Source organism: Triticum urartu, chromosome 3A, assembly GCF_056163025.1.
Source record: "Triticum urartu cultivar PI428250 chromosome 3A, HENAU_Tu73, whole genome shotgun sequence".
NCBI classification, from domain to species: domain Eukaryota; kingdom Viridiplantae; phylum Streptophyta; class Magnoliopsida; order Poales; family Poaceae; genus Triticum; species Triticum urartu.
This window is the reverse complement of record NC_141875.1, coordinates 101,162,129-101,179,546: the sequence shown is the minus strand read 5'-3', so window position 1 is coordinate 101,179,546 and position 17,418 is coordinate 101,162,129. Positions and strand designations below refer to the sequence as shown.

General features: G+C 42.0%; 1 long non-coding RNA gene across 11 annotated transcripts; it reads right to left on the bottom strand.

The window, feature by feature from the left end:
• Positions 1 to 4,289: 4,289 nt before the first annotated feature.
• Positions 4,290 to 13,192, bottom strand: LOC125532364 (uncharacterized). 11 transcript variants are annotated; one of them, XR_015618287.1, is made up of 9 exons: positions 12,432 to 13,192; positions 12,142 to 12,310; positions 11,694 to 12,009; positions 10,183 to 10,231; positions 9,794 to 10,045; positions 8,609 to 9,672; positions 7,562 to 7,738; positions 4,546 to 7,450; positions 4,299 to 4,444 (listed from the first exon to the last, which is right to left on the bottom strand). It is a non-coding gene; the product is annotated as an uncharacterized LOC125532364 (long non-coding RNA). The 11 variants fall into 11 exon arrangements; XR_015618293.1 differs by having other exon boundaries at positions 4,292 to 4,444; positions 8,609 to 8,676; positions 9,359 to 9,672; positions 9,794 to 12,009; XR_015618295.1 differs by having other exon boundaries at positions 4,292 to 4,444; positions 7,562 to 7,718; positions 8,609 to 8,676; positions 9,359 to 9,672; positions 9,794 to 12,009.
• Between the last annotated feature and the right edge of the window lie 4,226 nt (positions 13,193 to 17,418).

The window sequence follows — 17,418 nt, the reverse complement described above, 5'->3', positions numbered from 1 at the left end:
CTTCTCGCGGAAGAAGAAAAAAACAGAAAACGTGTTTTTTTCATTTTCGAAAGGCACGGCGGTGCCTCCCGCGGAAGCAAAATTGTGCCTCTCGCGAAAGGAAAAAAAAACAAAAAACATGTTATTTTTCGTTTTCAAGAGGCACAGAGTCGTGCCTCTCGAAAGTACAACCGTGCCTCTTGCGGAAGAAAAAAATAGAATGTGTTTCTTTACGTTTCTGATAGGCACGACCGCGCCTCTCGCGGAAGCAAAATCGTGCCTTTCGCGGGAGAAAAAAACATGTTTTTCGAGCAATTTTTTTTCTAAAATTGTTTTTGTTCCAAAAGCTAAGGAAGATTGGTGAAAAACCAAAAAGTAAAAAAAAAGTTTAAAAAACAGAAAACGCGTGTGAAAAAATAAAATAAAAATCTAGAGAGAGCGATCAAAAAGCGGCACATGGCGGCGGCTAAGAGCGCACCCTCAGCTCCCCCGAGTAATCGTTGCGACTTTGGAGCGCTCGTCAACTAGTCCTTCTATGCGAGTTCGCGCATGCATTGTTGGTCCGGCCTATTAGGCCTCGTTTGACAGGGGAGGTTTTGCAGCCCCGGAATGGAGGGGGATATGAGGGGATTTGGTTAATCCCTCTCTTCCACCCAAATCCCCTCAATTCCCCACTAATCCCCCCCCCCCCTCATAAACCCCTCTATTTGGTTAAACCTCCTACAACAGCAGCATCAAAGCAAAGCGTCCAATTCCATGGGTGTCTTGGGAGGTTTTCTGTACCACATGGATTGAAGGGGATTCGTGGGGATCGAAGAGGATTGGTCTGCTCAATTTCTACGTGTCAAATGGGCTGACAAGGATTTCTGTGGATTTTGAACCCTGCGAGGACATTCCCCTCCAAACCTCTCCAAACCTCCTCCACCAAACAAGGCCTTAAGCTTTCTTGTTAGATCGCTACACCGGCTCGCTCCTAGCTCGATCGTGGCTCACGTGTGCTTATGGTTTGACTTTCTGACGACTAAAAAAATCGACTCTTTACAGTGGACTGTTTGACAAGTGTTGACCGCTGAATTTTCAAAATTGGAAAAGGTTCACGAGTTTGAAAAAGTTCACAAATTTGAAAAAGGTTCATAAATTTCGAAAAATATTCACAAATTTGAATGTGAAAAAGTTCATGAATTTGAAAAATACACGAATTTCAAAAAAGTTATTGAGTTTGAAAAAGTTCACGGATTTGAAAAACAGTTCACAAACTTGTAAAAAGTTCACGAATTTTGGAAAGAAATTATTTTCTTCAGAAAATTATAAAAAATTCAGGAATCTGAGAAACATTCATTTTTTTTAAAATCATAAATTTGAAAAAATTTCACGCATTTAAAAAAATTTATGAATTCAAAAAATTCATGTGTTTTGCATAAAAATTCTCCCAAATTTGAAAAAAATACTCACGAATTGAGAGCTTCTGAGGGACGTGCGTCCATATATGCGCTGGCCCACTAAAACGATCCAAGGGAACATGGGCTGTATACGATTTGGGGTCACATAGCCCACCGTGCGAGAGCTGTGTTGCTCATAGTGATTTGTATAGATCAGAGGCTATTAGGCCGCCCCAGCGCTGTAACCGAGTGAAAGTTTTTTTCTTTGTTTCTTCTTCGGTTTTCTTTTGGTTTTTTTGTTTATTTATTTGTTTTTATTTTTATTCTTCCTTTTTATATTTTTTCATTTTTTGAACACACACACACACACACATGGTATACAGCACGAATATATTTATACATGTTTAACATTTTTAAAATACATGATTAAAAAATCAAATATATTTTTATGTCGCTATTTTTTCGTATAAATTGTACATTTAAAAAATTAAATACGTTTAAATTTTTTAAATACATTATTAACCAAAAATTTCAAATGTTGTTTAGATTTTATTAAAATACACGATGAATCATATTTTTGTATGATACGAAACTTAATTTTTCAAGTAATTGAATATTTTCATATGCTTGATAAATATATTTTTAAAAATGTCACAAACATTTTGTTCGAAACACGTGAACATTTTGCAAAATGCAGTATACGTTTTTTAAACGACATGAAGTTTTTTTGAATTACGCAAACATTTCTTGTCGTCGTATAAAACTCTTTTTAAAATGTGACATATATTTTTTAAACACATGATCATTTTTGTAATGTCACAGGCATTCGTTTTCAATGGTACACACATTTTTTTCAAAGTAGAGCGAACATTTTTTACACTGCATTTACATTCTTTCTAATGTACAATGAACACTTTTTAAGAAGTTAAATAATTTATTTATTTCATAATGTATCTATTTGGCATTTTTAGTTTAAATATAAACAAAAGTAAAATGGATTACTGGGGTGGTAGAGTACCAACTCCCTACAGGAGTCGCTGCTTGCGATAGATAGACGCGCCCGCTAGTGTAGCCCTCCTAATGGGCTTCAATGGGTTGACTGGTCAGCCCAAAATGAAAAGGATCCCAGTATCCGTCCCACGAGCCTCGAACACGATTACCTTAAAAAACAAGCCTCGAACATGAAGCACAAGCATTGCCCCTGTGCGAGTGTGTCGGACGAACCCTACTTGCCGTTGTCGTGCCCCTGCAGATATGCCATCTGCTCCCCCTCCGGGCTGTAGCCCAGCTGTGAAACTTGTGATAAGCGCCGTGCCATGATCGTGGCGACGCCTTCATGTTATATAGGAAGGGGCTTATCCTTGATGCGCATACAAAATTGTTGGAATTACATCTTGCAATATAAGGAAAGATAAAGAGTAGTATGCGGCCAGCGGCCCTGCTTTTACATCTACTATCTAATATACCACTATAAAAAAAAAAGAGGGCGGAGAACTAAATCATCCTATCCATCGAAACCTGCAATCTGATGGTCTACATCCCTCCAGCATACTAAACGCGTTTTACGCTTTAATTACCCACCATTGCCATTACTTAATTAATTACCGATCATTGCCATTGGGTTAACATCGTTTCCCGACCACGTCGCTCCCCTCTGCCCTCACGCAACCAACAGTTTTGGCACCGCAACCAACAGTTTTGGCACCGCCCCACCCCTCGCCCGCCCTCTTGCTGCAGCCGCGCCAGCCACCGCCTCGACCGCCGTCGGAGAACCTCCGCCCGTGCCTCCCGTGCCACGCACTGCCGCGCCGACCCGCGCCGCCGCGCCGTCCGCACCCGCGCCTCCGCTCCGGGCTTCCTGTTGATAAACTCAAAGGCCGCAGAAAACGAGAAGACCACCAACCCTCCTCTGACGCATCTGAGAGCAGGTCATCGCCCCGGCCGATCCACTTCCGACGGACGCAAGAGTAGGCCGCCGTCCTCGCCGCTCCTCCAACGGAGACGAGAGCAGGACGGTGCCCCCGCCGCTCCTCCTCTGTTGTCGCATGTAGGCCGCCGGTCCTCTTCCGTTGGACGCGGGTGCAGGCCGACGCCCCCGCCGCTCCTCCTCCAGTGGACGCGAGAGTAGACCGCCGCCCCACCACTCTTCTTCCAACGGATGCGAGAGCGGGCTGCCGCGCCGCCGCTCCTTTTCTGCTACCCCAGGTACCTCGCCGCTGAACAGACATCACGGCCGCCGCCCGCGGCTCCTCATCGTCTGCACCCATGAAGATGCCACTAATTAAGGTGGCTTAGCGCTCTGCGGGTCGATTGATTTGTAGGATTTGAGTTCATAGGATTTTAATGGTTTCTTAGCGCTTTATTTGGAGGTAATTTCTGTCAATTTCTGATTCAAATTCTTGTGGTTCTCTAATCTTGGGCAGCGTTACCAGAATAGGAGGAGCGCAGCGGAAGGAGCATCAGGTACGTGCTTGCGGTGACCGCGAAGACCAGAAAAGAGATGGATGGGTTCTCGCCAAGTTTCTGCGGCTCACGGTTTTCATCCAGCTCTCTACAATAACTAGAAGATGAGTTACAACAACTTTTTACATAAAAGGTTGGATCTTTCAGCAGTTTGTTGTTGGCTGTGCCTACTTACTAATTTGATTTGATAAGTCAACCCGGGGAATAGCCGATTGGGTGTGAATGAAGTTGTTAATATGATTTTATTTGTGTGTGCTAATGATAGATCTTGCATTTCTCTACTATATTTGTTTGAATGAGCTACTGCAGCGGATAAGGCCGACGTGCACCATTGTAAACTTTAGATGAAGCTTACAGCACGACGAGGAATAACCTTGATTTATGCATGGGTATTGTACTTGTACTATTTCATGCCGTGTTCCTGGAGTACCAACATTTGAGAATGATAAGCATTATGCATCAGATTTTTCTCCACATGTCAATTGGTATGATAGTTGCTTGACTAAATGATTTAAAGGCGTAAATTGATTCGAAAACATGTCATGTGTTCTAATTTCTGAATCATATAGTTCAATATTTTGAAGCTGGACTAGATTGCTCTTTGAGTTTGCCACTTACTGCACCTGCACATGTACATGCTAAATTTGTAACATGTTACCTTACAATAAAATGAATCAGATAAAAAGAAGTGGATGTAACAAAATTAATTTAGGTAACATGTTACCTCTCTTTCGATGTTATTGACGATTCCAATTGGATTGAATGTTCAGAGTTTCTTTGCAGCCTGTGTGATGTACAACACTTACATTATTAGTAAAGAAGAATAAATTTAATCAGAGATGCTTCTATTTATTATCTAATGATGTAATCATGTAACTTGTATGCTTTCTCTTGTCAACAAGCAAGGTACTTCTTCCAGCAACTACTTTTGGAGGTCTGCTACTGCCATTTCATGGTACGCTTTGCTTTTGAAAATTATCAAAGGAAACTGATGCGGAAAAAATTGCCCATGAACTGAAGCTAGAAATGCAGGAAATCTGTCACCGTCATCTTAACATGATGAGAGTCCAACATCCCAGTAAAAAAATTTATCTTTGGTTACTCAAAGGTGCTAAAACTTATGTCATGTATCATGGATTGCTTGAATTGATCTTTCCGTTTTATGCTCTTCAGTTCATATACCATATTCGGCTATCTATCTCTTGCTTTCCATACACTTCTTTAGCAGAACATCATCATATATTTTGCTCCTTAAAGAGACAACTTTGAATGGAAAATGAGCGAAGACATTGACTATTATCACAGCCAATAGCTTTATTTGTTGTGCCCTTCCGAACTGGAATACCCTTAATGCTAATAATTTATTAATTTTATTTAGATGACACCTCAACCCGTAAGTCATGTTTCCTGCAGTGTATTTTTTTACACTTCCTTAAAATTAATCATATAGGTCTAGAATAGTTGCTTCTTTAAATTAAAGTAGTCTGCTTATGAGCGATATAAAACTATCCAGTTCTCTGGCCATGAATAATGTGGGAAATTTCAAATTATTTGATGGAAAATTCTAAACACTTGAAAAGTAAAATAGGGTATTTTTGAAACGGAAGATTCTCTTGCATGCATTTTCTAAGTTGTCATACTCTGCCTTCACTTCCACAATAACACTGCTCATAGATGTACTATGCCTTGACATGCACAATAGCATTGCCTTGATGTACTATTTGGAAGGAATATGTAAAATTATATTTGCTCAGAGAATCATTTTAATTGTCTTCCTAACATAAATATATTAGTGGCACAGTATGCCTCACTCCAGGAACAATGTACCATTGCGGCCGCTTCTAATCGAATTTTATATTTAATCATTTTTCCTCAAAGCGCATTGAACACCCATGTATCTTTCTTAAACTGATCGGTTCCTGGACTTCGGCAAATACATTTCTGATATGGTAGTTTGGCTGTTGTTCTTTGGTTATTTACATATTGTTACATGTATATATACCAGTTGTAAAGTGCTCGCCTGTGTGGTCACGCCTGGATCAATATTGTTAGCATCCAACTATGGTGTGGCTCTGCATGCCAAGGGTGGTGCGTGATTGGACAGGGTACAGGTTGTCGCCAGTGACGAAAGGATGAAGGAGAGCGTAAAGGAATTGGTGCTGGTTGTCGTGGTGATGGCGCATCACTGATGTGGTTGAGTACAGTTTGTAGGCAGTTAAGAGGAGAAAATAGAAGAGTTGGGTGCAGCTGAATCCGAACATGTATTACTGGAGTTACCTCCACATTGCCTAGAGCCTAAACTAGAGGACATATTCATTCGTTATTTTCTTGATTTTGTGACTCTTCCACAAGTTTTATAGATTATCTTTCTATGGTACATGTTTTCCCTTTTTTGTCCTTTAACACAAGTTGCATTGCATTGTGAAATGGGTGTACCTATTATTATTATTTATGTGATCAGTGGAATTTTCAAAATACTATGTATATGATCTAAACAATGGATGGAAATCAATTTTAGTTGACACGATATTCGAAGCTATGGCTAAATTGTACAACATCCAATATAATTTATAAATTTGTGTGACCGTTATTATTTATATTAGTCAAGACGTTGCACGTGCACGCGTACTAGTGAAAGGAGGTAGTTAACACTCCCCCTTAATCGCAATTTTCTTAAGTTGAGATTACGCTTGTGGCTAACACCAGTTGAGATTACGCTTGACCGGGGTGGCTAACACCAAGCCAAGGCCTATGCGTTCGGTATAAACCAAAAATCGGTTCCCACCATTCGGTTTTTTTGGAACTAGGTGTTGGGGCGTGCCCGTGGCGCGCCTCTTGAGGAGGAGCTGGGCGGTGTCTGGTTGTAGTCGACCCTTTAACACTCTTTTCTATTCCAATTAGCGTTTGGGATGATTGCTTTAATTAACAAACTCAGCAGCAGAAATAGAAATATAAACAACCAAGCTGCGGCAGTAAGAAAACTACCCAGGAACACATATGCAGGAGGTGATTATCAAAACAAAAGGACTGGTAAATTTAGCATCAACAAATGTATAATTTTCTGTTTTCAAATTCATAGTTTAACTCGAAAGCAAAAAAAGATGGGCCAGAAATCAACATATGTTAAACTGGTGCTGCCAACAGTTCTATAGTTAATCGCTAATCATCAATCTAATCTAATTTCACTGCATACTCTATAGCACTGAAAGCATATTGATGAAGTGACAACAAGTCCATATCTCCAAAAATGACAACTCCTTGCAAAAAATTCTTCCCCGGGATAAGGAGGAGCATCAAATAATAAACATAGATCCATGCTGGTAATATAAAATGCATAGGTCCAACATATCTATTAATCCATCTAGCTAGAAGCCTAGAACTGCATATACATGTTCCAAATCAGTGAAATAGCAAGATCCAAAACACAAAATCAGATCCATGACTATGTATGTGTGGGCTCCAGTCACAAATATGTTGGAAAAAATATTAAGCATCGGCTGGAAGCAGTGTAAAAATTCAGAGACGTTCATGGCATTATAGAAAAAGGATAAAAGGCCATCCTTCGACAAACCAAACGGACATGGCTTGCTGATCCAAACCCGAGTAGCTCCCAAATTCTATATGTTCTGCTGCATCAGGGTAGAAATGAAGGAGAAGAGACACGAGAGAACAAATCGCTCAATTCATTAGGACTACAAAAAAGGTTCTTCGGGAATATATATGTTTAGAAAAGCACATACCACTCTGTCTCCATCCGAAAGCCGCCACGAGCAACACCACAATGCACGTCCAGAGCAGCACGGTGGTACCACCCACAGGCTAACCCATGCCGCCGGCCACGCCTTCACGGCCTTCACGACAGCGCCCATCTGATCGGTAGCGCCTCGCGGGGAAGATCTGCAGAACAATAAAAGCAACTACATTCTTCGGCATTATATTTATGTGTACTTGATGTAGAGAGAAAGCTACAATAAATACATGGCTCTTCTAATTGGTAAATCTGCATGGATTATGTAAACATCAACCAGATTGGTGCACAACACTCCCTAGAAACATCTATCTAAGTAAATAGGTACAAAATCTCCTATAGTAAACCAGAACGAATGATTTAGGATCAGTAAGCATACATATTCTAATGAACATAAAAGAAACCCTCCCTAGAAACACATTCTGATGCAGGTGCAGTCATCGTGTCCTTCCACATAATTCAGGACAGAAACATCTATCTAAGTAAATGACAAGGATAAAGACAGACGGAATTAAGTTGATTAGCTTGTATAAGTAAGGATAGTGGCGAGCTCAGGTAGCTTTAAAATATGTTTTTTAGAAGAAATTAAGTTGAGTATAGTTGTATATACCACCTGAAAAATAATGCCTTGAGTATAAACTATGGAAGCAATTTCATATGGCATCGCTTAGGCCAAGTTTGGCATTGTATTTTTTTTAAAATTCATACTACTCTAAAATCACAGTATTGTGATGATGAGTTTCATCAACCACCAGATGTGTATTTGGGAGGAAATTTTCAATCTGCAATTAATTTTTTACCTACGAAATCAGAACTTAAACTTTGTTGTTGCTTCAATACAATAAGGAGACCTACACATTCAGTTTTAATTTGCAAAAGAATGGCTTTCGTCACTCAGTTCTCTTTCTAAAACTGAATGTCGCAACTAATCACAAACCTCCCACAATTTGACCAGTAAAGCTAAAAGGACGATATAAAATAATGTGTGCATCCATACGTCAAGTGCAAACTATGAAATAAGTGTCTTAATATAACTTACGTTGTTCATAGTTTGCACTTCATCAGAATCCAACGGCTCAGCTCAGGCCATCAATGGAGATCTAAACACTGATTAGTAAGGAGGTTAAATACATTCTATACAACAAACTCAGTACACTTCCAGATAGTAGTATCCAGCTTTAAGTTCAGACATTAAATATAGAATTGCATCAGCCATTTTGGATAAACAAAAAAGCATACGCTATTCTAAAGATCATTCTGTATATGTAAGATCTGCCTTGCTATAAAGCTGACAAAAGAAAAGATTAGCCAACTTTCTAAATCCTAACAAATAGACATGTTAGTATCCAATTTTAATGAGTGCACCTTCAGGATAAGCCAATAATCACCATTGACTGATTATTAGAGCTTTTCAAGGCTCTGAATATATTTTGTTTATTATAGCCCGACTCTTCCAAAAAGAATTAATAAAGAAGGGCACACTCTAGTTTATTCATGGATTTAACACATATGGCAACATATCTGTCATGAAACAGCGGGGAGAAGATTAATCTTTATATCTACTACCTCCATTCCTAAATATAAGACTTTTGGACAGTTTAATAGGGTGTTAGGTGTCACCATAAGAGCGAACACCCTATTAAACTGGGGTGTAAGAAGGACACACTCTAGTAGTTACCATAATAGGGCGTTATCTCTGAAATATTGAGGATGAAAGGATAGCAAATAAAGAATGATCAAGTAAAGGAGAACTCAACATGATCTACAGATTATACATCTCTAGCAATACCATCATGACGCCTTCCGATTGAAGTAATCTGCGGCATGTACAGCTGGGTTGGCAGAGAACTTCTACAACCAATGCTTGAGACCGACCAGCAGAGACATGCACATGCCAGGTTGGCGGAGAACTTCTACATCCAACGCTTGAGACTGACGGAGTGCAGGCTAGTGGTGCGCCTGCATAGTTCGCGCCACCTGGTGTCTAGCACACAAGTCTTCAGGGCATCTTCGGGCTGAAGAAGGGACAACAGATGCCGGAGGAGGTTGTCAGTGAGGTCACTGAGGCAGTCCTTGCCACCCTCTGTGGGCATCACAAGCTTTCTGTCGAACATGTAATGGGTGTTGAGGGAGCAAGCCAAAAAAAATCAATAGAAGCACGAGAAAGCACAAAGTCGATCAACGTGATAGGGTCTAAAGAAAATGGAAGAGAATGCAGCATCACCTGATCAGGAAGCTCTGGCCGCCGGCAGCAGCGGGAACGAACAGGGAGAGCAAGACGCCTCCTCCCATTCCTCCGGTATTTAAACCACAAGGGAGAGGAGACGATTTGGTGTCGTCCCTCGATTCCCCTGTGTGCCATTATTGCCGTGATCATCTCTTTGAAATCATACTATACTCCACTAATAATTGCCGTGATCGAGAAAATTCCTATGAGACGTGATATGGCTTCTTCCCCACATGCACAATAGAAGCTCTTCGAATAGGGAACCAGAAAACAAATTGTAAGTTGTGAAGCACTCGAACTTCAATAAAAACAACCAGGAAAAAGTATATATCTAGCCTGAAATTCCAACGTATCTGTATAAGTACAACATAAACCGAAGGATTTACCTGCTTCAAAGTAGTTAGCTTTGCTTCTCCAAAAAATAGAAGGATTTACCTGCTCCAATAAGTAAATAAGGTATTGTGCGATACACTGACAATTGCCACTGACTTCTTCGTGTCGCTTAGTTACTATGATCTTGATATATATTTATTTTCAGAGTTCTCATTTCAGAAGGAATATAATATATATGTAGCATAGTGAAGACTGCACTTCTAGCATTAGTTATTTTTCTCCAATAATTTGTTATTGACATCATCATCAGGTCATCGGAGCCATGCACCCGCATAGCCATTGCCTATCTCTTTGGCGAATTTATACAAAATTCATACAATCGGAAAGCTATTGCTAGAACCTAAGATATACAAACGGAATTTACATAAATTCACGGCAGCACAATTTATGATGTCCTAAAAATTTACTCATATCTTGCATAGACAACTAACATAGAAAATTGATATATCTTCAATCACTTTGATCATATTTTGAATGTACTGCAATCAATTATAGAGAAAACTTGATAACGTCGTTGCCGGGCTTGAAGGAAATCACTTGAGTATTCGCTTGGGGAAAATTGTTCACGTATGAATTAAGACTAAGAGAGATGAACCTACATCCTTTTAATACATCTAATGCTTAACAATGCCAAAAACATTTTTTAATTGCATAGAAGTACAAATAATAAGCTATATTTAAAAATCTTCCTTGCATGAATAACTAACAATATACAATCACAACAGTGTTGTCAAATATTATGTCATGTCTTCCTGTGTTTAATTAGCCGATAGTTCTATAGTAATGTCTGGGTTCAAAGCAGAGTCCTATGGGCAGCAACTAATTTACTCTTTTGACCTTCCATTTTTACTTTATATGTGTGTGTGTAATCTGCCTAGCCTAACCACAGGCAAATACCATAAATCAGAGTCTAATCACAGGTAATCAATTGTTCCGTAAAGCAATATAGCAAAAATAGAAGCTAGTATAAAGTATTTAAGGAAATGGGATTGGAAAATGCATCCAACATCAACTGTACTATATCTGCAACAATATAATCCAGCCACCCAAAGTGCACATGCTACTCATTTCTCAAGAGAAGCCACTTCTTACTGTTGGAAAATGACAACAAGTAGGAATAGGATGAACTCAGGTTGCAATCTAGGACCACTGCACTAAGAATCTAATATGACAAGATAAAAAAAGTTATTTGTAAGCCATTTCTGCAGGCTCTTAGGCAGCCTGGCTGAGCATTTTCCTGCTCCTTAACCATATGGGAATAACGTTTTATGAAGGATGGATCTGCTGACATATACTAAGTAAGAACTACTGGAATTAAAAATAATTTGATATCTCGCAAAACCACTGAGTAAAAGAAATAACTTCAAAGGATTGGTAGAATAGTAGGTAAATATCCTTCAGGAGAAGCCCAGATAATCAATATACCTTTTTTTAGGGAAATTCAGTTTTCTGTGTGTTCTTTTAATGCAGGAGGAAAAAAAATTAACAATCTCTTTGGTTTTACCTTGAAATAACATAAGATAACTCCGTACTTGTTTGGTTGATTTAGGCATAAACAGCTGATCCAATAAGCTTGATGTTGAACAGTACATTGATGTAGGCATGAACAACCAATCCAATAAGCTTGATGAAGATTGCTAGTCCCCCTTTTGGATATAAAAGAAGACTTGTAATGTGGTAATCATACAGAGATATTAACATGGGGGTGGGGAATCAGAACCATAAAGAAACACTCCTCTAAAATTGTGCTCTTCTTGGATAGACACATTTGATGTACCTAAGGAACCAAATCGAATATAGTCATGATGGTATGACCTGGTCTACAAGAGAATCAAAGACTTGATATTAGTTATCGTCAGCAGGCACCATTAGCTTACACAAATAAATGAGCATATGTAAAATCATTTACTTCATCAATCCTAGATGCAAAATAGATATAAAGATTTGTGTACCTTCTGAATCCATCAGGACCTGACCATCCTATGGACTACAGATCCTCATCCAAACTGTAATTTCCTTCCTGTAGGAGGTTGGCCACCAATTGTTTGATGTTACATTGTAGCTAAATTTAGTGCAGCTTCAATCATCTCCTGAAGTTGGCCTCGTTCCTAGATTGCAGAACTGTTATGATAAAACAAAGTGTCAATCATCTCTTATCAGAGACGTAGAGAGACCCAGCGAGACCCAGCGACAAGGGGAAGTAAGAAATTGCCACAAAAGTAGAGTAAAAAAGTGCTCCTACCGGATTTCACCGATGCCTAAGAGTATGGCAAGGCCGCATCGCGCCGCCGACACCCGTGCGGCAAATCCAACCACCGATACCTTCTCCACCAGCTCTGTGCCACTTCCGGCGCTCGCGTGGCTTGGAGATGGAGACGAGGAAGACCCGCTATGGGCTGCTCCTCTCGAATGTGATTATGGTCGCGGCAGCCGCGCCGATGATGGGTTCCAGATGGAGACGAAGTCGTTGCTGAGCCCGCCAGCGAGGAGGGGGGCATGCTCGCAACGGCGGTATCCGCCTTCTAGCCTGGGGCGGCCTTGGGGATAGACTGGAGGAGAAGGTATGGTGGAGGTGGCTTTGGCGGCGCCGGCGGAACCCTAGCAAGCGCACGGCATGACGGCGAGCGCCGGCGGTGACCACGCTGGCCGGGCAGCGCCATGGGCGCGGGAGGAGGAGGAGGAGGCGGCGGGCCTGTAGGAGAGGGACGGCACGGCAGGCGGCGAGCCAGCGAGAGTGCCAGCATGTGGCGGCGGAGGCGGAGTGGGAGGAAACGAGAGAGAGGCGCCTGCGTAGCCCTTCGCCATCCACCAGCTGTTTTTTTTGTCGTATTTGTGATGACGTGGCTAGCGCGGGCGTTCCCCTTGATGCACAGCTGAATGGTTTTAATTTCGGTTAGCAAAGTTGAAAACCAAAAAACACTTTACAAAATATGTAACCGAAAATTCGGTTAACCGAGATTTTGGTTTGGTATTCGGTTTTACACCGTATTAGCTGAATGCAAATGCAGTAGCTACCATCCACCAGCGCTCTTATATATATAGGCTAGGACTGCAACCCCTTCTGTGTCTCCAATCGATGTGGGACTAAACCGAAAACGCACACGTACAGTAGCCTCACAGGAGAAAAAGAAAGCCCATAACAGCTTGGGCCTTGCATGCAGGTTGGTCGACTTGGGCCATGGAAACCGGCGGCGCGTGTGTGCTGCCGCGTAGCACCGGAGAATAAGTAGGGCTGGAGAAACTCTTTTACCGTAGGTTCACATGTCGTGAGGTATGTTTAGTTTCCTTTTCGGCTAACCAAACTAAAAACCGTACCGACTGAAGTAAGTTCGGTGTACAGAGTTAAAAACCAAATTTTCCTGCAACAACACTAAAAACCAAAAATTCGGTTTTCTCGGTTTCGGTATCGGTTCGGTCTTCGGTTCATCGGTTTTTATGCCCACCCCAAGGAGCTCGGCCCAATCAACTACAAGGGGGACAAACAGGCCCACGACATGGTGCTAACCCTAGGAGGCCAGAGGACCTTCTTGACGCCCTATACTATCGAACGACGACGCCTAGATCGCATCCGGCATGTAAACCCTAGACCTCTCCTGTCTATATAAAGGGAGGTCTTGGGTTCTACTTGGGATATCTACCCTCAGATAGGAGAACTCTCGGTAGCAACATCATACACCATTGTAACCCCTCGCACGAGGTGTCCCTCCATTATGAATAACCAAAACCAGCAGGACGTAGGGTATTACTCTCCGGAGGCCCGAACCTGGATAAACCCCTCGTGTGACCTCCAATCCATGACTTCCAGCTACGCTTGGACCCCTACCGAGGGATCAGACATGAATTTGCTCCGTCAGTTGGTGCGCCAGCCACAGGCGGCGCCAGCTGGGATCGATAATGGATCGGATCTTTCTCTACTTCTAGCGGCCTATCGCCGAGGAAGAGCTTAACCTCTGGCCCCTTCACGTTCACCGCAGACGAGTCGGGCTGGGTCGACATCAACCTACTGACCGACCTAGCCGTTGTGGGACCTCTCAAAGGACCCCCATCGCGATCTCGTCCGGACTAAGGGACACACCACGCCACCAACCTAGTGAAGGAAATATGCCCTAGAGGCAACAATAAAGTTATTATTTATTTCCTTATATAATGATAAATGTTTATTATTCATGCTAGAATTGTATTAACTGGAAACATAATACATGTGTGAATACATAGACAAACAGAGTGTCACTAGTATGCCTCTACTTGACTAGCTCGTTGATCAAAGATGGTTATGTTTCCTAACCATAGACATGAGTTGTCATTTGATAAACGGGATCACATCATTAGGAGAATGATGTGATTGACTTGACCCATTCCGTTAGCTTAGCACTTGATCGTTTTAGTTTACTGCTATTGCTTTCTTCATGACTTATACATGTTCCTATGACTATGAGATTATGTAACTCCCGATTACCGGAGGAACACTTTGTGTGCTACCAAACATCACAACGTAACTGGGTGATTATAAAGGTGCTCTACAGGTGTCTCCGATGGTACTTGTTGAGTTGGCATAGATCAAGATTAGGATTTGTCACTCCGATTGTTGGAGAGGTATCTCGGGGCCCTCTTGGTAATGCACATCATTATAAGCCTTGCAAGCAATGTAACTAATGAGTTAGTTGCGGGATGATGCATTACGGAACGAGTAAAGAGACTTGCTAGTAACGAGATTGAACTGGGTATTGAGATTCCGACAATCGAATCTCGGGCAAGTAACATACCGATGACAAAGGGAACAACATATGTTGTTATGCGGTTTGACCGATAAAGATCTTCGTAGAATATGTAGGAACCAATATGAGCATCCAGGTTCTGCTATTGGTTAGTGACTGGAGACGAGTCTTGGTCATGTCTACATAGTTCTCGAACCCGTAGGGTCCGCACGCTTAAACTTCGGTGACGATCGATATTATAAGTTTATGTGTTTTGATGTACCAAAGGTAGTTTGGAGTCTCGGATGAGATCGGGGACATGACGAGGAGTCTCAAAATGGTCGAGACGTAAAAATCGATATATTGGACGACTATATTTAGACACCGGAAAGGTTCCGAGTGATTCAGGTATTTTTCAAAGTACCGAGGAGTTACGGGAATACGAGGAAGAAGTAATGGGCCTCATGGGCCAAGTGGTGGAAGTGAGGAGGTAGGGCGCGCGGCCCCCTAGCCCAAACCGAATTGGACTAGGGGGCGGCCCCCCTTTTCCTCCCTCTCCTTCCTTCTCCTCTTCCCCTTCCTTTCCTCCTAGTAGGAGTAGGAAAGGGGAGTCCTACTCCTACTAGGAGGAGGACTCCTCCTCCTGGCGCGCCCTACAGGGGCCGGTCGGCCTCCCCCCTTGCTCCTTTATATACGGGGGCAGGGGAGCACCCTAGGACACACAAGTTGATCATTGATCTCTCTTAGCCGTGTGTGGTGCCCCCTCCACCATAATCCACATCGGTCATATCGTAGCGGTGCTTAGGCGAAGCCTTGCATCGGTAGCATCATCATCACCGTCATCACGCCGTCATGTTGACGGAACTCTCCCTCCAAGCTCTGCTGGATCGGAGTTCGTGGGACGTCACCGAGCTGAACGTGTGTTGAACTCGGAGGTGTCGTACGTTCGGTACTTGGATCGGTCGGATCGTGAAGACGTACGACTACATCAACCGCATTCTCATAACGCTTCCGCTTACGGTCTACGAGGGTACGTAGACAATACTCTCCCCTCTCATTGCTATGCATCACCATGATCTTGCGTGTGCGTAGGATTTTTTTTGAAATTACTACATCCCCCAACAGTGGCGTCCGAGCCAGGTTTATGCATAGATGTTATATGCACGAGTACAACACAAGTGAGTTGTGGGCGATACAAGTCATACTGCTTACCAGCATTTCATACTTTGGTTCAGCGGTATTGTTGGATGAAGCGGCCCGGACCGACATTACGCATACGCTTACACGAGACTGATTCTACCGACGTGCTTTGCACACAGGTGGCTGGCGGGTGTCAGTTTCTCCAACTTTAGTTGAACCGAGTGTGACTATGCCCGGTCCTTGTTGAAGGTTAAAACATCACTAACTTGACGAACTAGCGTTGTGGTTTTGATGCGTAGGTAAGAACGGTTCTTGCTCAGCCTGTAGCAGCCACGTAAAACTTGCAACAACAAAGTAGAGGACGTCTAACTTGTTTTTGCAGGGCATGTTGTGATGTGATATGGTCAAGGCATGATGCTATATTTTTATTGTATGAGATGATCATGTTTTTGTTAAAGTTATCAGCAACTGGCAGAAGCCTTATGGTTGTCACTTTATTGCATAAGATGCAAGTGCCATGTAATTGCTTTACTTTATCGCTATGCGATAGCAATAGTTGGCGACACAACCATGTGACGGCACATTGATAGAGATCAAGATGATGAAGATCATGGTGTCATGCCGGTGACGATAGAGATCATGACGGTACTTTGAAGATGGAGATCAAAGGAGCAAGATGATCATGGCCATATCATGTCACATATATTTTGATTGCATGTGATGTTTATCCTTTATGCATCTTATTCTGTTTGATTGACGGTAGCATTATAAGATGATCTCTCACTAGAATTTCAAGGTAAAAGTGTTCTCCCTGAGTATGCACCGTTGCCAAAGTTCGTCGTGCCGAGACACCATGTGATGATCAGGTGTGATAAGCTCAACGTTCATCTATAATGGGTGTAAGACAGTTTTGCACACGCAGAATACTCAGGTTAAACTTGACGAGCCTAGCATATGCAGATATGGCCTCGGAACACTGAGACCGAAAGGTCGAGCGTGAATCATATAGTAGATATGATCAACATAGAGATGTTCACCATTGAAAATTACTCCATCTCACATGATGATCGGTTATGGTTTAGTTGATATGGATCACGTGATCACTTAGATGATTAGATGGATGTCTATCTAAGTGGGAGTTCTTAAGTAATATGATTAACTGAACTTTAATTTATCATGAACTTAGTCCTGGTAGTATTTGCATATCTATGTTGTAGATCAATAGCTCACGATGTAGCTCCCCGTTTTATTTTTTGATATGTTCCTATAGAAAAACTATGTTGAAAGATGATAGTAGCAATGATGCGACTAGGTCTGTGATCTGAGGATTATCCTCATTGCTGCACAGAAGAATTATGTCCTTGATGCACCGCTAGGTGGCAGACCTATTGCAGG